The sequence below is a fragment of the Pseudorca crassidens genome, chromosome 4 (genome assembly GCF_039906515.1).
Source record: "Pseudorca crassidens isolate mPseCra1 chromosome 4, mPseCra1.hap1, whole genome shotgun sequence".
Lineage (NCBI taxonomy): Eukaryota > Metazoa > Chordata > Mammalia > Artiodactyla > Delphinidae > Pseudorca > Pseudorca crassidens.
This window is the reverse complement of record NC_090299.1, coordinates 80,100,858-80,123,756: the sequence shown is the minus strand read 5'-3', so window position 1 is coordinate 80,123,756 and position 22,899 is coordinate 80,100,858. Positions and strand designations below refer to the sequence as shown.

Sequence of the window (22,899 nt, the reverse complement as noted above, 5' to 3'; positions counted from 1 at the left end):
TTCATAGCAGCCGAAGGTATATTAGTGGCTGCCAGGGGATGGGGTGAGGGAGGAATAAGGAGTAACTGCTCGTGAGTACAAAGTTTCTTTTAGGAATGAAAAAAATTTCTAGATTAGATAGTGGTGACAATTACACAACTTTGTGAATATACTAAAAACCACTGAATTGTATACTTTAAAAGGATGAACTTACAGTACATGTATTATATTTCAATTAAAAAACAAGGAAGCAAGCATTGTCAATCATTTAACACTGTAAAAATTCCTACAATTTTCCAGAAACGTCATATGTGGGGCCAGTAGTAGTCATTACATTAAATATCATAAGGCCTTTCTTTCTTATATTTCTTAATGAAAACAGGCATCAGGAGAGGTTCTGAAAATTTCTTCTCACAACCTTACAGATACCCTTGAGCACTCCATAGAGACAGCTTAATGGAAAATTAAGCATTCGTCTGGCAAACATGATATATTACATGGGCTGCTCCAAATCTACTTTTCCAGACTCATACCTTAACATTGTTCTACCACGTGTGTAACCCTTCAGCAACAAAGTAAATATCAATCCTTCAGTGGCCATCCCTTGCTCTATATGCTCTTTCACAAGCTGTTATGTTCGTCTGGAATGCATGACCTCACCTTCTCTGTCTCAACAACCTCCTCAGTGAATTTCACAGCCTCCATGAAGGTTTCAAGAGCCTCCAGCAAAAGTGAGCTGCTCCCACGTTTGTTTCCTTAGCAGTTTGCCACTGACCCTTTTAAAATGTATACAGTCATTTCTATAGAGCTTCATATCTTTCCCACCAGCATTTAATTTCTCCAAAGCAAGATGTCTAAGTTTTGATTGGCTTAATTTTTTTAAAAAAATGATTCAATCAGCCTAAATTTACTTCTTTCACTAAGTACCAAAAAACCCATTTTATTCAAGTCAGTAAAAGAATGTCTGTAAACTTTATCTGCCAACATATAGATAGCTAGCAAATACAAATAGATTCAATCATATCTATTCTAGAAAAGAGGGATAATATTATTTGTTTGCATTTGTGAATGTGTGCAGAAGAAAGCAGTGACAAAGAAATTAAAACAAAAATATCTAAAAGAAGAGACATCAAGGGGAAATTTTAGGATCTACAAAGGTGAGTGTAATGTTTTTATACTCTTAAGTTAGTACTCTTAGAGTAAAAAGGAAAATACAGAATCTTTGAAAATAGGTTTATAATGATTTATAGTACATACAAATTATATTACAATTCAAAATTAAATGAACATGATTTTAATATAAAGAAAATAAAAAAGTTATTTCTACTTTTAAGCTGCATATTTATAAGAATTTATATTCTAGAAATTACAAAATTGCTTTAAGGAAGTTAACTTTAGTAACTTTAAGAAGAAAGGAAATTCCAATTTATTGTTGATTGATTAATATAAAGGCCTGTTTAGCCTTCAAATGATTGCTGAAGAAGATGCAAATATGTGTTCTGGCCTAAGGTTATACTCCTTGAAGTCTCTTAGGCTGTACTCATTATATATTTGTGATAAATAAAAACACTTTTGAAAAGGACGTGCTTTATGTTAAACAGCTTGGTCTATAAAATGCATACATTTTATTTCCTAATATTGACATTCACTATCACAGATATGTAATTGAGAGCATATCGAATGAATTAAGCAAAAACGGCTTTAATGAACTGTGTCATATACATGTACTAATTTCTTAAAAATCTGAATAGTTATTCCATATTAGTTAAGAGAGTAAGACAGTGATGTGTCTTTTAAAAGAGGTAGAAAGCTACTGAAATTATTTATTTTTAGTAGCTCATTTATTTTTCATATAGCTGGAGTACACTTCCCCACAACAGCAAATACTTTGAAGTATATTATTTACATTTTTGTTCACAAGAAATGTCTATTTTCCAAAAATATGTAAAATTTCATTTCAGTAGCCCATTAAATATGTTAAATTTTCAATATGATACTTATAAAACCAGATACTAACTTGAATATAAACATATTAAATACACTTTGAAATTACTAACAATCATGATTCCCAACAATAATTTAATAATTACCTTAATTTGCTCTTCAGTTGCTAAAAATCCATGTTTTTTTCCTCCGATTTACTGAACATTTAAACATTTCTGTAAAAAAAAGTTAATTAGATAATGAGAAAAAATATACATTTTATTTTATGGTTATAGTTGTAGGACTACTTGAATAGACTTGTGTATTTCTTATTGTTTGTCAAGTGTATTTTTTCCCACAATGCGTGGGGTGTAGCCACAGAACCATGTGTAAAAACGAATTTCAATTTACATGTGACCTATATTTGTACACCATCACATTACTATAATGTTCACTGGGAAAAGTGAATGAATTTGATAGGCATGGAATTTAAATATTTTCCTAATTCAATGAACACACAAGGTTTTAAAATAAATTCTGAGATTTCCAAGAAATGTTCTGGTTTCTTGCAACAGGCACTTCTAGCTAAGATCCTGGGTGTGTTTAACCACTTTTATTACTAGAACTGCTGTGAGAAAAAAATTGGAGGAAGACCTTACTATATCTCCCTACTCCATCATACATATACACACAAACACAAAAAATACACATGCTCTGTGTATTCGTGTATAAATACAGAAGCTATGATTACAATAATTTAGACAATTTCAGATTTTAAAAATATTAGAAAGGAATAAACAATGAGAGTTTACTTAAATGGTAGATTTTGGTCTTCATTTTCTGTAAATTACCATAGCATTTTCTATTTTTGTTATTATTAAAATAATATCAATGTCAGACATTTTACAAAAAAAGGAATAATGTAAAGACATATATATATAAAGTATATATATATACTCTCTCTATATAGTATACTTTATATATACATATAAAGTAAATTGTAAAAAGGAGTAATGTCCTTCAAGGTATTCTCTGAAATTTCAGTGTTTTCTAAGTGTTATGCAACTGGTCCTATCAACTTTTGAACTTTCCAGTGAGTCCACTTAATGCTTTATACAAGCATCACCTGTATTAATTATTATGATACTTAGTATTTATTACACTATTTAGTAGTATTATAGTAGTATTATGCTATTAGCAGAAGGTTAAGAAATCATGTACATGCCAAAACAATGACAAAATCTATTATCTATTCTAGAATCTTGTCCCCCAAATGGATAAGGAATTAGATACAGGTAGAAAGTCATTAGCATAAAACTAAAATTGAGTTCTCCTTTACAAAATCACTATTGATTACCATCAGATATGTATGAAAACAAATTAGTGGAAAAATATTCACTAGTAGAATCATTATATTTTGTTTGAGCATTTTAAAACATTACAGCAATAGAACTCGCTGTATTTTTTCCAGTGAATATCTACCCATATTTGGCCAATCAGTGAGGTTTGGTACAAGAGCAATCCAAGTCCATGTTTGAATGGCACATTTGACCACTTGAACAGGAACCTGAGAGCAATTTTTTCATCAACTTCTTGAATTTCCCTGTACAACTCTTCTTTCAACAAATTGAATATGTTCCTTGAATAATTATTGGCTAAAATACCAATAAGGTATTTTTCCCTGTTTTTTGAAGAAAAACCATGTCCCACCTTGTAAATATTCTACATATCTGGGCAATCATGGGTAATGACAGCACAGGTTCTCCTCCAAATATCCTCGTGCTTTAGATCTTTTTTTCTCCCATTTAGGAAATACATCCTGAAATCCAAACATAACTTATTCCACAACATTCTCCCTGATAGCACCAGAACGACTACGCCACGGACAGAGCCAAGCAGATTTTCACTGATGCTCCGTTACCTCTTTGTGTATTCTTCTATTTTGCTGAACCCTACATTGTAATGTGGATTGTTTGAGAACAGGGGCTGTGACTACTTATTCAATTTCCATTACCCCTCCCTAAAGAACAAAGCCCCTAATACAGCCTCAAAAATGCTGACTGGGTGAACAAAACAATTTTTTTAGTTAAAAATTAAAATTATTAATTGGAAACTGTCTGTATTGACCTTACATAAATTGAGACCAAGAACAAAAGTGCACCATTATAGGTGCCTTTGATTTTGTTTGCATAACTATCTCTGTAGGTCATATTTCTATTGATACAGAAGAATAGAGATTCTCCAACTTACAGTATGGCTATTCAACGTCTCAGTACTTCACTCAATTACAGCCACTTAAGGGACTTACGAGTTGTAGACAACTCAGAGGAAAGAACAAGCGCACACACGGTCACTTAGCCTCCTAAGAGGAGGAAGGTCAGGTCTGAGGTAAAACACAGAAAGGAAAAGAGGAGTGGACAGGTAAAGGGAATAGAAAAGCAGAGAAGGGCAAGAAAAGGTATATCAAATGACACTGTTCTATCAGTATAAAGTAATAAGGCTTTTCTAATTAGTAAACTTTCTTTTCTAATTAGTAAATTAGAATTTACTAATTTCTTTTCTAGTTAGTAAACTTGCCTAAAAGGGATTTTTAAAAGAAAAGTCACTGGAATTATTTTTGAGCAATGTGACTACATCGAAGGAAAACACTCATGGAAGACATAAGAATTTGATGAGTTTATATTTTCATGTTTTCGTTACTGTTCAAAAGTTATATAAAAAGCAATTCACAAGCAATTACTGCAATTCACTCTAGGTTTTAAGAATTAGATGGAAATACTTTGGATATGAATACCAGACTGCTTTAATTAAAAATTAAAAGTTAAATCAGTCCATGCTTTAGATAAAATGTAAGCAAACACATATATATCAAAAATGGAAATTAATATAACAATAAAGTTTGACTCTCCAATTTAAAAAAAATACATGATAAATATGAATGTTCAAGGTAAATTTTCTAATCCTGAGCTAGCAAGTGTAAAAAGTAAAGCAGCTTCCTCCCTTCCTTCCTTCCTTCCTTCACTTAGCAATTAAATATTTACCCTGTGTCAAGGCACTGTTCTAGGTACTATGGATTCAGAAGTGAAGTGAACAGACAAAAAATATCACTTATAGAGTTTACACATCATTCTCAATGGGGATTAAGACAAAATGAAAAAAAGAGAAAAAGAGAAAGTCTGATTTTGTATTTTTAAGACTTTTAAAAAAATAATTTTTAAGTTTTAAACACTATTTTCTGAACAATTTATATTCTCATTTAACTTAAAAAATTTCAAGGACTAAAACACTTTATTTATATTCTCATTTAACCTTTACAAAAATCTTCTGAGATTGGTATGAATGCTATCTTCTAGTTTACAAATAAACATTCTAAGACACTAAGTGGTAAAATCAGAATTTGATCACAAGTAGTCCAAATTCAGAGTCTATACCCTCAAGCTTCTCAATAGCATTATACTGACTATTACTGTCCATATATGTTACGAGGATGTTTACATTGGAAGGAACACAAGCTTCCTTAAATGAATTTTTCCGAAAACAGTCATCTCAGAATTTCCTAACATTGATGACTATTAGGAGGCACATTCACATTCTGATATTTAAATGAGATTCCCCAGGAAATCTCAGTAAAAATTAGTCTGGAGTTAAGAGGAAAAGACATTTTATTGTCTTTGTCTGTATGGCATTAATTCCAAAAGTATCTGACATCTTGTACTGAACTGTCCAGGAAAGGTTCATGAAGCAATAAAGAAGCGACATGTACAAACATATTTTTGAAAGATCATTCTGCTATCAGTTAATAGATGGTCTGCAACCTAAGATGACAGTGATATTTTTAATGATCAATGAGAACTGAGATTTTATAAAAATACAATGAATCAAAGAAGTCATTATAAGGCAACATTTTTGTCTATGAGAGCTAGTCTTTCAATCATTTTCAGAATTAAACAAATAAATACTGGGTGCCACAATTTATTATCTGTGAAAGGAAGTATATGGCCTTCATACTATCATTTCAAACTATTTGGAAGTTAAGAAAATACAAGACAAAGCTCTATAAATAGATACATTAACAGCATTATTGACATTCCATCTCCATATCTTCAACTTGTCTTCAAGTGTTACCTCTTTAGTTGTGATGTTCAAATCATTTTTCCAACTACCCCCTTTCAGTCTTCCAATCTACTAGTCTATGAGTTATCTTCAAATATTTTCTACTTTAATTCCTTATTGATAACCGTCACCATGTACCACCATATTAGTCTCTCTGCAGTGTTTAGATTCGTTTTTCATCTCTATTTCCATTAACATAATCATCTTAGCCACGTGAAGCAGGCAGAGGCAAAAATATTCCTATTTTACAGATTAGAAAGCTGCAACTCATAAAGATTATCACGGTTATCAAGTAATAGTGCCAAAACAAGAATCCAAAGCATCTGACACTTAGTTTGGCCACCTGCTACTACATGTTGTCACCACTGGCCCCCATAACTGCCATACTGCAACAGCACCTTGGTACTCTTAGAGCACCATTCTATCCCCTTTTAAATCTACCTTGAAAACAGTTAACAGAATAATCTAAGACCTCGTTTTCCTCAGTAATCCAAAAATGCATCCTATTGCTTACCACAGAGTCTGGCTTTCAAGACCCTCTATAGGATGAATACATTCTTTTCCATTATAAACATTTTTTGACACTACTCTACTCCATTAAACTGAATTTCCCCATCAGCCAGCTTGGGCTGCTGGCTGGTTCCTCAGACAGATTACAGCTCAGATAGAGTAGCTTGTTAAGGTAAACTCCATGAATTTAGCCTCAACACTTTGAGCTCAAAAAAATCTCTAAAGATCCTGGTGCTTTTTTTTTTTTTTTTTTTTTTTTTGGCGTCTCACTGTTGTGGCCTCTCCCATTGCGGAACACAGGCTCCGGACGCGCAGGCTCAGCAGCCATAGCTCACGGGCCTAGCCGCTCCGTGGCATGTGGGATCTTCCAGGACCGGGGCACAAATCCGCGTCCCCTGCATCGGCAGGAGGACTCTCAACCACTGAGCCACCAGGGAAGCCCTGCTGGTGCATTTTAAATCAAGAGGCAAAGTTTAATTCTAAATGCACCATATTTTTCACATGTGATAATTTAGAGGCCCCAAGAATGTATGCTATTTTATAAAGGAGAATACCTTAGGGTAGATTCTAAATCAATTATAAAACTAGACAAAATTGCCAAAAACAACTATTTCAGAACAATGGAAATTGACTAGTCATATAATAAATTAAGTGCTTATGCCAGAAAAACTACTCTGCTTTTGGTAAGAACAGTAGGGATGCTGTGGCATTTTTACCTAGGAATTATACCATCTTTCTCGCAATTTAAAAGAACTGAAATCATACAGAGTGAGTTTTCTAACCAAAACAGAATTAAATTTAAAATAAAAAAGACAGAGGTTTTGAAAATCCCTAAATATTTGGACTTTAGGCTCTGGACGCACAGGCTTGGCGGCCATGGCTCACGGGCCCAGCCGCTCCGCGGCATGTGGGATCCTCCAGACCGGGGCACGAACCCGCGTCCCCTGCATCGGCAGGCGGACTCCCAACCACTGCGCCACCAGGGAAGCCCTGGACTTTTTTAAAATGTTTTTTCTAAATATCCCATTCATCAAAGAAGAAATCACTTAAAATATTTTCAACTTAAGAAAAAGTAAAGCACAACATAACAAAATTTATGAAATGCAGCTAAAGTAGTGCTTAAAAGCAAATGTATAGCTTTCAACATCTATATTAGCAGAGAAGTTCCCAAATCAATAACTAAAGCTTCTACCTTAAACGGAAGTAAGAAAAGAAGAGCAAACTCAATGCCAAGTTAACAAAAACAAGGGAATAATAAAGGAAAGAATGTGTAATGTTGACTGAAGACCAATGTTAAAATGAAAACACTCCCGCTAATTATTTATTTTATGTTATGAAAAATCCCATCCCTTTTCTAGCCCTTAGTATCTTCATTTTTAATGTGGATAAATTAGAATAAATTACTTATAAACTTCCTCCTCATGGAAAAAATATAACATATTATTTGGAACAGCCAACAGATCTACAAAGGATATAAATAATATACAGTACATGGACAACTCATAGTTCATTGGGGGAAAGGACTGCACACAATCCAAAACAGGGAATAATCCTCAGAGCTCAATCAATGTATTACCCAACATTTTTACTTATAAAAATGCTGAACTAAAAAAAAAAAAAAAAAAAATGCTGAACTTCTTACATTTTTTTAAATGAATATGAAAATAAGTTATAATTAACACAAGACAAGGGAAGAAATTTCTTATGGTGACAGTCAGTTTGGCTGCCTGCATACAGAGGATAGGACTGGGTAGGACAGGATAAGATAAAGTAGAATAGGATAGGACGTGGTAGACAAACAGAAGGGAAGGGGAAAACCCTTAATTAGTGTCTCCTGTATACCCAGCCTCTGTAGTTAATAACAAGGATTAGAATAGTGTACACAAAGTTCTTACTTTCACAGGAAACAGTTATTTATTAAAATCAAAACCAAAAATAGGTCTTTTACTTCATTTGTAATTCAATTACATAAAGATTGTTTCTGCCCCACAGATATGGTAATTTCCTGATTAATCAGAAGTTCATGGCATATGTAACACCAAAACTCTCATCTTGGTTAAGGCGTTGTACTTGAGTGGTAATTCCTTCAGGAGTCTGTTTCTGCTGTACTCTTTTGGCCTTGATATCAAGATACTGAAAGGCAAGAACATTATTTTCTCCCAAGTTTTTGTACCCACAAGCACCTCTTTCTTCAGGCTTGGCCTTAGAATGGAGTCACAGATGCTTTAGCTTGTTCCTATGTAAGGACCTCTGCAGCTACTGCCCTATGGCATAGTAAGGAAAAAAAATGTGACCTGCTGTGAATAATTCACCATCAAAAGGAGTTCAAGCACTCTGTCACTTACAGGAAAACGAGAAGCTTCCTATGATGGGAGAAAAGATGGTAAAATATACAACAGATGTGACTATGGAAAGTTAGGACCGATACTTACAAAAAGACTCAGTTCATAATGGAAACTCTGTGTGGGGAAGATGGATTAATGGCTGAGGGCAGGAGGGTTTCCTGCTTTCCCTTTAACATTTCTGCATTACAAGTAGTCATCAGCCCATTGCTCTAACCCTAAGAGTTGGTGGGATTCCAGGAAGATTATTTCCTAGGCAATGTATGCTCTTTTCTTTCCAATTCTTTCTTTTCATCCAATTTAATGTGTTTTTAACCCTCAAAAATGGTTATGTTTTAACTATAACAACACATATTTACATACTAATCATGATTTCTAAGTTCTACAATAAAAGGAGTTACCTAGCTTCTTTCATTTATAATAAAAAGTACCTGCCTATTCTCTATACTTTTAAACATTTTCTGGTAGAACACACTGAAATCCACTTCATTACTTATATCATAAAGTATTAATTGTTAAAAAAATACACATTTATATATTCTATGACAGAACAGTTCAAAATAATTTGAACAGTTTGCTTTATAAGTAATGAAAATATAACAGTAATTGAGTACCCAAGAAGTTTTATTAAAAAGAGGATTATTTAGATCAATATCCATTTGTTTCAACTTCAGTAGCAATATAGCAAATTTTGAGTAATAAACATTTTTTTTTCAAATACAGGAGTTAGAAAAAATGTGGTCTCAGAATTCCTGTTAAAATACAAAACTATGATTCACAAATTATATAGAATTAATTTAGTATATACATCAACCAAGTGATATTGACTGCTATTGCTCCTTTGAATATACATTTTAAAGCTCATAATGTTTCCTTTTTTTTAAGGTGGACTGCAAAAAGAAAAAAAGTACAGTTATCTTGTTTTTTATAAGATATGTATTTTTGAAAGGTTGCATATGAATTAATTCATTTTGTATGTATTGCAGATATTTGCTATTTAAATGACCTCTAAATAATTTTTAAATACAATGTATAGTAATTTTTAAATACAATGCATAATAATCAACTTTCAGTGTATATTATTTAAACACTCTACAATCAATCCATCTTGTTTTCTTTGACACCAGTCAGACACCAGAGCCTAGCCTGAAACATGCGTGCTAGAACAGTATCAACCAAAATAACTTGGGGAGTACACTCACTGATTCATATGAGAATTATCTCAGAATTAAGGATGTAGGAAATCTTGTCAAGTTTTATCTCATGTTCAAAATTTAAACAAGAAACTTTAAAATACACTGAAGCAGAAATCCTAAAATATGAAAAGATATTTTTCTTTAAACATTATCCTATCCTTAATTATCAGGTTTTCAGTTGACAGAAATGTACTTTCTCTTCATGGCTAATTTACACAATTAAAACGGTTTAATCTCAAATGATTACAAATAAGGAAAAGAGCCTAAGAACAAGTTATTGTGCCAACTCATGCTACCAAATACTTTCAACAGACGCATGACCGAATTTTTTAAAAAGAGTTAATGAACTTTTAAATACTTATGCAGTTTCTGTCAGTTCCAGAAAAATGATTTTTATCTCCGGTATCTGTGAGGCCAAATTGTCAGCTGATATCAATCCCAAGGAAAATCCAATATGCCAGAATCCTCTCAGAGTTTTACTAACGATGAGGACCCGGCATCTGATGAAGTGTTCTCAAAGGTTTAAAAGAGTTCGGATTGCCAAGTCAGACAGTGAATCGCAGATGAGCTTTTTCCAAAAATCCTCATTCCACTGGTCATTAAAAATTTTTTTAATAATTTAATAAATAAATCAATAAAATTTAATAATTTTAAGCAAAGCCACATGACAAAATTCATTCTTATTGCTTCTTCTAGGGGCTTCCCTGGTGGCGCAGTGGTTGAGAGTCCACCTGCCGATGCAGGGGACACGGGTTCGTGCCCCGGTCCGGGAAGATCCCACATGCCGCGGAGCGGCTAGGCCCGTGAGCCATGGCCGCTGAGCCTGCGCGTCCGGAGCCTGTCCTCCGCAACGGGAGAGGACACAACAGTGAGAGGCCCGCGTACGGCACAAAAAAAAAAAAAAAAAAAAAATCAATAAATGTATTCTAACTAAAGTTTAAAAAGCCTCTGAGAAGTGACCTCTGCCAAAGTCTTCTGGGGACATTCCAACTGTGCAGGGGGCAGGGTGTGGGATCAAAAAGCAGAAAGAAAGAAAGAAATGCTTCTGCACAAGTGAAAAAAAAAAAATCTGGCTGCAGGACTAAAAGGGAATAGCTTACATATCAAATATCAGATTTCCATTGCACTGCTACTCTGCTTTCTCCTTTTTTCTGTTCCATTCTTACACTTCCTGTAGTTCATTGCATGCAGCTTTATTTCTCACTTTGTATAAGATTTCAAGCAGAAAATCTTGAGTACTGAGATCTTTAAAACGATGTGCTTTATATGCCACAGTAAAAAGTCCCTTATCACGAGACTCCACCATCTGGAAATCAGATCAATCTAACATACAGTCCTTAATCAAGAAATATGTTTAAAAAAGAAAATAGTCACACTGCACTAAAACTCAATGCACTTGACTCACAGACAGGCCCTCAGTCAACACTTAGTTATTCTTTATTTTCTATAGAGTTCTATCAAGTAAAAAATCAGAAGTAGAGGCATCACAATGACATACTGACAGACTAACCACCACCACGAATACCTGAAGCTCTGAGGAAAAATGAAATCTACCTAAAAAGAACCTTGGAAACTGTTTTAGTCAAATTATCAAACATTTGGAGTTTTGCCACATTAATCGGGTAGGTGTTTGCTTCAATTTTTCAAAAGTTTTTCTCTATGCAAAGAACACATTGCCCAAACAAGATTCTATATAACTGAATTTTTACTTTTGTGCAGTTCAATAAGGTCAAACTATGTTGGTATTATAGACAATTAAAAGTTAACGCCCGGGCTTCCCTGGTGGCACAGTGGTTGAGAGTCCACCTGCCGATGCAGGGGACACGGGTTCGTGCCCCGGTCTGGGAAGATCCCACATGCCGCGGAGCGGCTGGGCCCGTGAGCCATGGCCACTGAGCCTGCGCGTCCGGAGCCTGTGCTCCTCAACAGAGAGGCCACAACAGTGAGAGGCCCGCGTACGGTTAATGCCCTTGATAAAGTTTAAAAGATATGTATATATGTGTGTGTTTTACACATTCCCTTTGAGGATGTTACTTTTAAATATGTCTATTTTATTTCTATAAATTATGTACATCAAAAGAAGAGCACAGGGGGCTTCCCTGGTGGCGCAGTGGTTGGGAGTCCGCCTGCCGATTCAGGGGACACGGGTTCGTGCCCCGATCCGGGAAGATCCCACATGCCGCGGAGCGGCTGGGCCCGTGAGCCATGGCCGCTGAGCCTGCGCGTCCGGAGCCTGTGCTCCGCAATGAGAGAGGCCACAACAGTGAGAGGCCCGTGTACTGCAAAAAAAAAAAAGAGTACATAAATCCACAGTTTAAGCTATTTATTTTTTAATATTTATTTATTTATTTGGTTGCACCGGGTCTTAGTTGCAGCTCGCTAGCTCCTTAGTTGCAGCAGGCGGGCTCCTTAGTTGAGGCATGCAGGCTCCTTAGATGTGGCATGCAAACTCTTAGTTGTGGCATGCATATGGGATCTAATTCCCTGAACAGGGATTGAACCCGGGTCCCCTGCATTGGAAGTGCAGAGTCTTAAGCACTATGCCACCAGGGAAGTCCCTAAGCTTTTTAAATATCACATACCCATGAGGGGGGAAATTCATATCTCTCCTTCTAAACAATGTCCAATAGAATATTTTTAATTAGTTGGGGGTTTGGGGGGGAGGTTGGGGAACCATATTTATTCACAGGTCTTTTAACAGTAATAAATATTGCTTGCAAGCAAACAACACAAATCTTTAAAAAGTAAGGTCTATCAAAATGAAACAGTACTTTTCAGAATAACAAGTCAAGGAACATAACACAAGGGAAATCACTGAATTAAAATACTGAGATTTTTAAATTTACTTGGTACTGCAATTTAGTTTCCTTTGTTACTAAATATAACCAATTTACTTTAAAGTATGCTTTCAGGAGATGTAAAGGAAATACTAATGGTTAAAATAAAATGTTTTTTTCTATTTTTTTCTACTTTTCCTCTTAACAAATAAAGTTAAATTCTCAAATTCATGAGATAAAATATGCAAATATAAAGTTACCTATAACTATAAATGAAAATAAAATTTTGCATGTTTCTTATTCCTTCAAATAGCATTTAGAACTAAATGACCATGCTTTATAGAAAACACAGTCATATATCCCCTCTTACATGATTATTACATACCTATTATAACCGTAAACACAGCAAGCTATGGTTATTATAGTTACGAATCAAGATCAAAGATGAACAAGTTATTTCTGGAAGGGTAAGACAGAAAGGGTTTGAAAAACTTGGCTAAAATAATTTTTTCACCCCCAAAATTAATTTTTTTCTTCTAATGCTTGGCAAAATTCCTACTGATAGGCAACAGCTTTTAAATTCTATATTTCAACTTGTAATTTTAACCTTCGTTCTATTAAAAAGGATGAAAATTTTAAACATATTAAAAAAGCAAACCTATTTATATATTTAGATTTCAAGGAAGAAAACTATTCATAGCCATTTTCATTCAGTAATCAATCCAATAAACAAAGCCACAGAAAACCTGAAGCTGGGTTAGCTAACAGAGCTGAAAAACTGAAGTAAACATTATTCCTGCTCCCAGGACACTCAGATCCAATTCTTAACAATGTACAACACCTTTCTTTGGAGCTATTTAATTACCAGCATCAGGAATAAGAATAATAATAGTAACAAAACAACAACAAAAATAGCTTAAGAGGTCAACTACCTTAATCAAAGTGCAATTTACATTACAATCTGGGCAAACTGTGTTAATAGCACAGTGCAGTACAAAGGAAAATATACTGAAAATATTACCTAAACAACAAATAAAAATAAAATCTTTCTCTACTTCACTGCAGTCAAATGCAACCTGATCCAATTAAGCCAATTTAGGATACACAACTACTTAAAAGCCTGAGCTACACTAAGTGATGAAGGCAAAATGGATTCAGTCCAAATCTGCTTTATTAGCTTAGATGCTATTTATTATGGCTATATTTTATTATACAGTAGTTATAAAAAAAAAAAAAACTACAAGGCGACATCCTGTTATTTTCCACTGGGAAAAATGATGCAGATGCACTATTAAAACTCAGCATAGACGGCAGCATGCCAGGCTGCATTCCACTTGTGCCTTTACAATGTCTCAATAGAAACTGATGTTTACATGGCTAATGGTAAAGCTAGCGGAACTACTGCCACTTAAATGTTCCATAAGACTGTGGCTTTGCAGAAACCTAGAGCCTTTTCAGCATCTCTAGTGACTCTATACACATTGGAAGGAGAAGAGTTGTTTTAAAATAAAGCTACTAAGTACCATTACTCCTTTTTTAAAAAAGTAGTTTTAAAAAAAGTAGTTTTAAAAAAGTAGTTTTAAAAAAACTACTACCTTATTTTCAGGGAAAGTAGCTGTCATTTCATCAGAGTATAAATTGTAAACCCTAGTTCAAATCAGTTATTCAATATGTAGTCTAGTTTGTTGGAAAATTGAATGAACTTCACAACAGAATTAAGATAATAACTTTCCTAAGCCCAACAAATATCTTTCCTCCTTTCATCATTATTCTCATCAATCTATACTCATTGTGTGTTGAAAACGTTGTAGGCATTATGTAGAATTCTTACTATACAAAACAGCAATACAAATTTTTTAGTGTTATTTGGGAAGGGGAGAAAAAAGAGAAGGAAAATTAGTTTTTTGGTTGATATTTGCAGGTCCTAAGGGTACTAACTGGTGTTCTACCATTCTATACACTTTAGACAAGAAAATATTTGTGGTGCAAAACTTGAGGAGTTCCAAGAATTACTTTTAGTTTTGAAGCAGAACCAACTTTAGATTTGCTACCATGATGCATCCCGTCAAAATTTCTGCTGATCCAAAAACTGAGAGTTCCTGACATGCAACAGGAGCACTGCAAACTACCCCTGGACCACCTGAAAATGTACAACAAGGATGGCACCAAGGATACTTTTACCTTGTCTCCATTATATGGAAGGTGTAATTCTTTTTGAGATAGTTTAGCTCAAACAATCTTAAACATCTAGTTGTCTATGTTTGCTGAGAATCTCTACACCTTTTTATTTCCCAAAGTATTGGTCTCTTCAGCAGTTTCTGTAGAGCTAAAATGTAGATTTTACAATTTAGAAAAATCAGTTAAACTTCTGAGTGGTAGTTGGATTGAAGTTTTTTGGGTTTTGGCATTGTCATCTTTAAAGTTAAGTAGTCAAGTAAACTCAACAGTAAAAGTTTCTTTTATTTTTTTTTCCCTTCCCTGTTTACAGCAACCAACTTCAGTTAGAAGGATACCCAGGCAGTGGCATCTGCATGATAGTGATAATATCCTAACCATTCATTGTTTCATGGCTTGGGTATAATGATAGTAGCCTACAACACCTATCTCATCTTCCATTTCCTTTACCAGACAAGCATTTTTTTGTTGTCATTTAGAGAATATCCTACTGTTTAGTGTTCCGTCTAGAAATTCAACCTAAGGCAAAAGTAAGTTTTATCATAATTGCTAGAATAGTTTTAAGAACATGCGTGCAGAATTATTTTTTATTACATCTATTACAACATCATACAAAACACAGCTGTTCAAAATTTGATGACATTAAAGTATGGTTATTATTGAAAAGACTACTGCAAGTCACATTACTGTAACCATTACTATCATTACTGCATTTTGGTGATCTCTCAAATGCCCTGTTTCCATTTCTGACTCCAACCTGTTGTACATATTGTGACCAACATTTAGAATGTCCCTCTTTGATCCTCCATTTATGTTAACGGCTTCATTTATTTATTCATTCATCCTACAAAATTTATTCAAAATCTACTGTGCTCTAATCTCTACACTGTTATGTGTGATACAAAAAAAAAACAACCATGAGATCCCTGCCTACTAAGAAGCTTTATACCCTATGGAGAAAACAGGTGTGTAAATAAATATTCAAAAAACATGAGGTAAGTACTTTAAAAAAAAAAGAACTGAAAGAAGTGAAGATGCACAATAGGGTTTTATACAAGATAAATATAATATAATTTTGCCTTATATACTCTATTTCACATTTCATATATCACCCACCACATAATAAACCTATAGAAGACAGGCTATATCATTGAGTGGTTCTCTCACACCTCTGATTATTTATCATAAATTATGCATATAACATATAAAACATCTATGTAATAAGAGCAAAAGAAAAAAAAACCCATAAAGTGTATGCTCTGGAACCAGGCTGCTTGATTACAAATTATAACTCTGACACTAACTGTATGAACTTAAATTACCTCAATTGTTTGTGATTCAGTTTGCTCATCTGTAAAACTGGGTCTATGAGCTATCTTAAAATATTATTGAGAAGATATTAAAAGTAGACCACGTGAAAAAACTAGAACTGTTTTTAGCACATAATAGGCACATTTTTTTTTTAGCTATTAAGGCTGTAAATGTTACACTTGATGCTTTACATGCATAATTTTTAAAATCTTAACTTATAAAGTAAATAACATTATCACCATTCAACAGATGATGAATCTGCAGTATAAAGAATGTAAAACGTTCTCAACATGAAAGAGGTATTAAATGGCAGAGTCATAAGACAATATTCAAAAAGGACAGAAATAAATGGCATGCTTATATCATGCTGGGCGTCATAACTTACGTGCTCACATTTCTAGCCATTTCAAGAAATAAGTGAGTATCACTACAAGAAAGAGTAAACAAAGGGCAAAATTTCAAACATTAAAAAAATCCTCAACAGCCAAATATTACTAGCATTTAATTTGAGGTTTTTTAAAAAACTGGGACAGTTGTCTCAGGAATCCTGACAAAATGAAGTATAGATATCATTGCATTCTTTATTAATAAACAAAAAGGAACATCAAATAATCACTTCTGATATTTTATATTATGCCCATTAAAAAATACTTAAATGAAATTATATCTTCAAGTCTTTTGGAGTAAGACTATATCATAAAAAATTTAGATACAAAAATGCATGGCATTTTAGATGAAATTATGTACTTGCTTTTGTTTCTTATCAAGTTTATATTAATCATTTAATTAATTCATTAATTTAGTTAATGAAATTTACACTAATAGCTTTCTCCTATAGCCTTAGAAAAAATAATTACAATAATTTTCAACAATACAACACAATAATTTCAACACTATAATTGTTTCAACAACTGAAACAAATTTCCCCTCCCAGGACTAGGAAGCTAGAACACATCTAAGAGTTTCACTCGGCTTACATGATGATTATTACAATAATCTCCTCTAATATTAATGTTAGTTAGGACAAATGCTACTCATATCAACAGATTGCTTAAACAAAGAAGTTGCCATTCTAACAGGCATCCAATATAAAGTTCTAAAATAAACATTTTAAATTCCTCAAGCTAGACAGCTGTAGCAACAATACAGAATTTAAAATCAGAGAAAAAGTAGTTAAGGGCTAGTCATGGGACATTGGTGTCAACATGTTATGCTCTGAATTAAAATACAGGAAGATGGTTCTTATTAGTTCCTGCTGTATAAAAAAATAAATAAAATAAAATTCAAAAAATAAATAAATAAGTAAATAAAATACAGGAAGATGAGCTTGTCATTGGTAAATGGCTACACAAAGCTTTGAAAAATAGACATTAACAATAGGCATTGGAATATACTATAGCAGAAGTATCTAGGAAGTAATCATTTTTTCTTACATATATATACATATATATATATATATCTCATAAAAATAGCACTTTCAAATATATCCTTGCAGCATAAAATAAAATGCATCCTTCCTCAGAGAACTTCTGTACTTCAGCTCACACACAATTTCATAATTCCTTTAACTGTTTCTGTATATTTGTCTTCAAATTTATGACTGGATAGGTATGTTTCACATTTTATGCTTATTTCTAAAGAACACTAAGCTCTGTGGTATGCTGATAACTTTTTTTGCTAATTATTATTTACAGAAGTCTATCATAGTTTTCTACATCTCCCATTTTCTTTCTGCTAATTCATACTGTTTATTGCTTCCAGAGTATCTGTCCTAAAATACAGGTAAATTCATAAAGAAAATAGCTAACTTTATTATATGCCAGGCCCCATTATAAGTCCTTTTGCATACACGGACTCATCTAATCTTCCCAATATCATGAGGGTAGCTATCATTACTGTTCTGATTTTAAGATGTAGCCATGGAGGTCTAGAAATTTGTTACTAATTGGCAGGGCCTAGACTAGGTATCAAGCCTATTTAATCCCAAAGCCCACAGTCTTAACCATTTCATTTTGCTCTCTACTTTCTTTGACTGGTTTAATGTTATTTATACTTCAAGGCTCAAATCAAAAGCAGATTATTTCAGGGCTTCCCTGGTGGCACAGTGGTTGAGAGTCCGCCTGCCGATGCAGGGGACACGGGTTCGTGCCCCGGTCCAGGAGGATCCCACATGCCACAGAGCGGCTGGGCCCGTGAGCCATGGCCGCTGAGCCTGCGCGTCCGGAGCCTGTGCTCCGCAATGGGAGAGGCCACAACACTGAGAGGCCCGCGTACCGCAAAAAAAAAAAAAAAAAGCACATTATTTCAAAAAAGCTTTTTACAATCAGGCAATCAGTCAAAACGAAGCTTCCCTCTCTCTCCCCATCCCATGTACCTGTTCTTCTCTGATCCCTTATACTTATTAATATTCACTATACGCTAGGCACTATTCCTATACATGAGTCACCTCACAAATGATATAGGTAATATAATTATCCCCACTTTATAAACGTAAGAAATGAAGACCAAAGGCATTTTAAATGTCACAGGAAGTCACATGGCTGGTAAAAATTCAACCTTGGAAGCTGTGCTCCCCACATAATGCACAGCACACAGCATTCTATTGCTACTGGAGAGAAGAGAACAGTATGAGGAGCCCTGGGCTCATATCTGGGTCTCCTACTTACTAGATTCACAGCCTTTGGGTTGTGGTACGTACCAGCCTCAATTTCTTCACTGGTATGAATATCTATATAAAAACAGTCTCTACCAAAGGGAACACTCTTGCACTGCTGGTGGGAATGTGAATTGGTACAGTCACTATGGAGAACAGTATGGAGGTTCCTTAAAAAACTACAAATAGAACTACCAAACGACCCAGCAATCCCACTATTCGGCATATACCCTGAGAAAACCATAATTCAAAAAGAGTCATGTACCAAAATGTTCATTGCAGCTCTATTTACAATAGCCAGGAGATGGAAACAACCTAAGTGTCCATCATCGGATGAATGGATAAAGAAGATGTGGCACGTATATACAATGGAATATTACTCAGCCATAAAAAGAAACGAAATTGAGCTATTTGTAATGAGGTGGATGGACCTAGAGTCTGTCATACAGAGTGAAGTAAGTCAGAAAGAGAAAGACAAATACCGTATGCTAACACATATATATGGAATTTAAGGAAAAAAATGTCATGAAGAACCTAGGGGTAAGATAGGAATAAAGACACAGACCTACTAGAGAATGGACTTGAGGATATGGGGAGGGGGAAGGGTAAGCTGTGACAAAGCGAGAGAGAGGCATGGACATATATACACTACCAAACGTAAAATAGATAGCTAGTGGGAAGCAGCTGCATAGCACAGGGAGATCAGCTAGGTGCTTTGTGACCACCTAGAGGGGTGGGATAGGGAAGGTGGGAGGGAGGGAGATGCAGGAGGGAAGAGATATGGGAACATATGTATATGTATAACTGATTCACTTTGTTATAAAGCAGAAACTAACACACCATTGTAAAGCAATTATACTCCAATAAAGATGTAAAAAAAAAAAAAAATAGTGTCTACCTCACAGTACTGTTTGAAGACCTAAATGAAATAACACAGGCACATGCTCACTGAAAGAGCCTGATATATAAAATTTAGCTGCTATTATTATTATTATTGCTATTTACATTGTCAAAATGTAAATAATTGTATTATAAATGTATTATAATTGCTATGACATTGCCACCTAGTAGGGAAAGAGCTATTTGAAAGTTCACTTCCTCAAAAATCTCAGTATTCAGTAGGCAATGAAAAGATGCTCGTTAAATATCTGAAGGGTTTTAGCCTTCACTATCTTTTACTGTAAGAGAGAAAGTGCACCGAAGTATGTTGCACTAAGCAGCTATTTTTAGGCACCTATAATCCAAATCCTTCTTAGAGTTTAGTTTATAGATCCATTTCAGAGAAAGGGTTTTTCTTTTTTAAAAAAAAACTATCATAGAAAGATAATTTTATTACTAATATATCCTCTTATTCAACAACTTTATCTTAAAGAAAATTTTTACAATTAGGGCCAAAGATCATTTTTTAATCTACTTTGTCTGTTTTGGTAGTTATAGAAACTTTTTGGACAATAACCTTGGTCATATACATAAAGCCTGCCATTTCTCTTCTTCAGTCTGAATAATCTCAATTTCTTTAGAAATTTTACATATACCGTCTTTTCTAATGATTTGGTTCAGTTTTAGGATTCCTACATCTAATAAATTGCCCCTTTTACATTGGACTGAATATTATAAACTGTATTCAAATTTACAGTTAGAAATATTTATGATCCTTAAAATCACAACATGGAATTGTCTAGGTCCCAAATATCATCAGTTGGTAAACCAATATTACAGATAAAGACTAATCCATACTATATATAATACTATGTATGATAATGAAAACAATAACATGATACTAATAATACACAGTGTAAACTGAATATGTACTAAGTGATTTTAAATTCATTCATTCAAAAAATATTTAATTATTTCAATAAATGTATTGAGCTTTTCCTATGTGCTAGAAATTTTTTTTCTAAGAGAGAATAAAGTAATGAACAAAACCATTATTCCTACCTTTTTCCTTCTTATGATTAATGATAAAATGCATTTGCAAACCACTTTGTTTATGAAGAGAAACTACAAGAAAAATTTTAATGTTTGTTTTTAATTTAAAATGAGACCAAGCAAAAAAAATTAAGAAGCAAAAATTGAAGAAGCCATTTAATGCAATGAACTTGTCAAATATCACATGGAATGAGTTGTGTTTGCTTCACTAGAGTATTAAAAAATGCTTGCAAAAATGAAATAAAAACTATGATTAGTATTATAGAAATTTTAAAAAAGCTATTTTGTATGGTCATTAGTTACATAACATTTTTTTTTTCCTCTTTGAGGAAAAATACTCTTGGATTCTTCCTCTTAATATGTGGATACATTTTTTCTGCATTAACAGAAACAATGTACCATTTTACTAATGAGGTGCCAGAACACAGTGCATTTGGTATAGTCTTAACTGTTTTGCAGAAAAACATTCTACGTAACATATTTTTTAGGGCTTAAATGCACTCTTTTCCAACATCACTGCTTTAGAATGCAGAAATCTATAACCTTACCTAGACACCAATGAGAATACCAGTAAGTGGGTAATCTGCCTAAGTAGTGGCAAATGTTCTATTTTTAGAGAAAAGAAAAGGAATTTAACACAGATAAAAGGAACAAAACTGTGGTCAAATGTGTATAATCTCCTCTATCCACCAGTCATAAATATCGCATTCTATATACAAGGATCTAGCGTCAAAACTTCCCTACAGAAATAGCATCTATCTATCTATCTATCTATCTACCTACCTATCCTTGTGTGGCTCAAATAATAAATTATTATTATCACTAAAGCTAAATTAAAAAGAACAAATTAATACCACATTAACTAATAGATTCAGGATTACACTTCAAAACTTGAATATCACCATAAACATTATCTCCGAAGCCAAAAGACTATCCTTGAAACATAAAACTTGAATTTATTCTTCATTCATTTAACCAACATTTATTGAAAATCTTTCATCCCTTTAATTCTCTGCTAGATGCATAACTCCCATAGGAAGGTTAGCACAGCTGTGCTGAGAAGTGAAATGGTCAGCAACTAAAAGCTACATATATATACATATACATTTAAGGAGAGTAAGTCAATGTCTGCTCTGACTGCCAAGGCATATTTTGTCAAGATAGACATGGCCAAAAAGGACTCAGTTGCATGCCCTCCGCAAATTGAAAACGCCCAATTTAATTTTCAAATGACCACTTTTAGAAAGATATTACCTATCTATTACCTTTCTATTTTACCAGTAGATGTTTCCATATTTTGATATGTACCTTCTTCACTCGAGAACTTAGAAATGCATTTAAACCAAGCACAATAGCTGTGCTTATATAACAGGAACCAAATTAATTTATGTAGAGTGAATAATGCATCACTATTATTTAAGGATTAAGAAATCATCAAAAAAGATGGACTATGGATACACATGTGTATATTCTAAGAGTAAAATATGTCTCTGAGAGGAAGCCTTTTTGGAAGAGGCTTAAAAAATTAACACGAGAATATTAAAAATAATCAGTTATAATAATAACATAATAATATAATGTGGGATCTGTTTGTAGCAGATGAAAATGTTTTATCTTACTTGACTTTTACATTTCTGAACAGTAAACACGTTATACTTCATCTTACCAGATTTTCAGATGAAAATATCCAAATACTTAGTTAAGTGTCTCCTCTAATATTACCTACCAGGCAGTTAAAGAATTGGTAACAGAAAAGAGATCTCTATGCTACTATTTTTATAAAATGAATCTAATCTTTCTATTCCTACCTTTAAGGAACTCAAGAAAGGACCAAGGACAAATTATTCTGGTCCACTGACCTTAAATATTCCAATCAATTCAGACTGTGACAGAAGGAAAAGTTGAAATCAGAGACTGACTTGCTCTAGCAAGTATATAACTATACCACTGTTCAAACCTAGGCAGAACAGAGACTCAAGGTGAACACT

At 33.7% G+C, this 22,899-nt stretch overlaps 1 protein-coding gene across 22 annotated transcripts in view; it reads right to left on the bottom strand.

Moving 5' to 3' along the window:
- ADGRL3 (adhesion G protein-coupled receptor L3) overlaps nucleotides 1–22,899 on the bottom strand; it is an 874,612-nt gene that overhangs the window by 698,437 nt on the left and 153,276 nt on the right. For 21 of the 22 annotated variants that reach the window (XM_067736151.1, XM_067736152.1, XM_067736157.1 and 18 more), the window contains exon 2: nucleotides 2,070–2,138. The exons of the other annotated variant lie outside the window; for it this stretch is intronic. The gene's annotated coding sequence lies outside the window, so the exon portion shown is untranslated. The remainder of the gene's footprint in view (nucleotides 1–2,069; nucleotides 2,139–22,899) is intronic. 22 annotated transcript variants of the gene reach the window in all.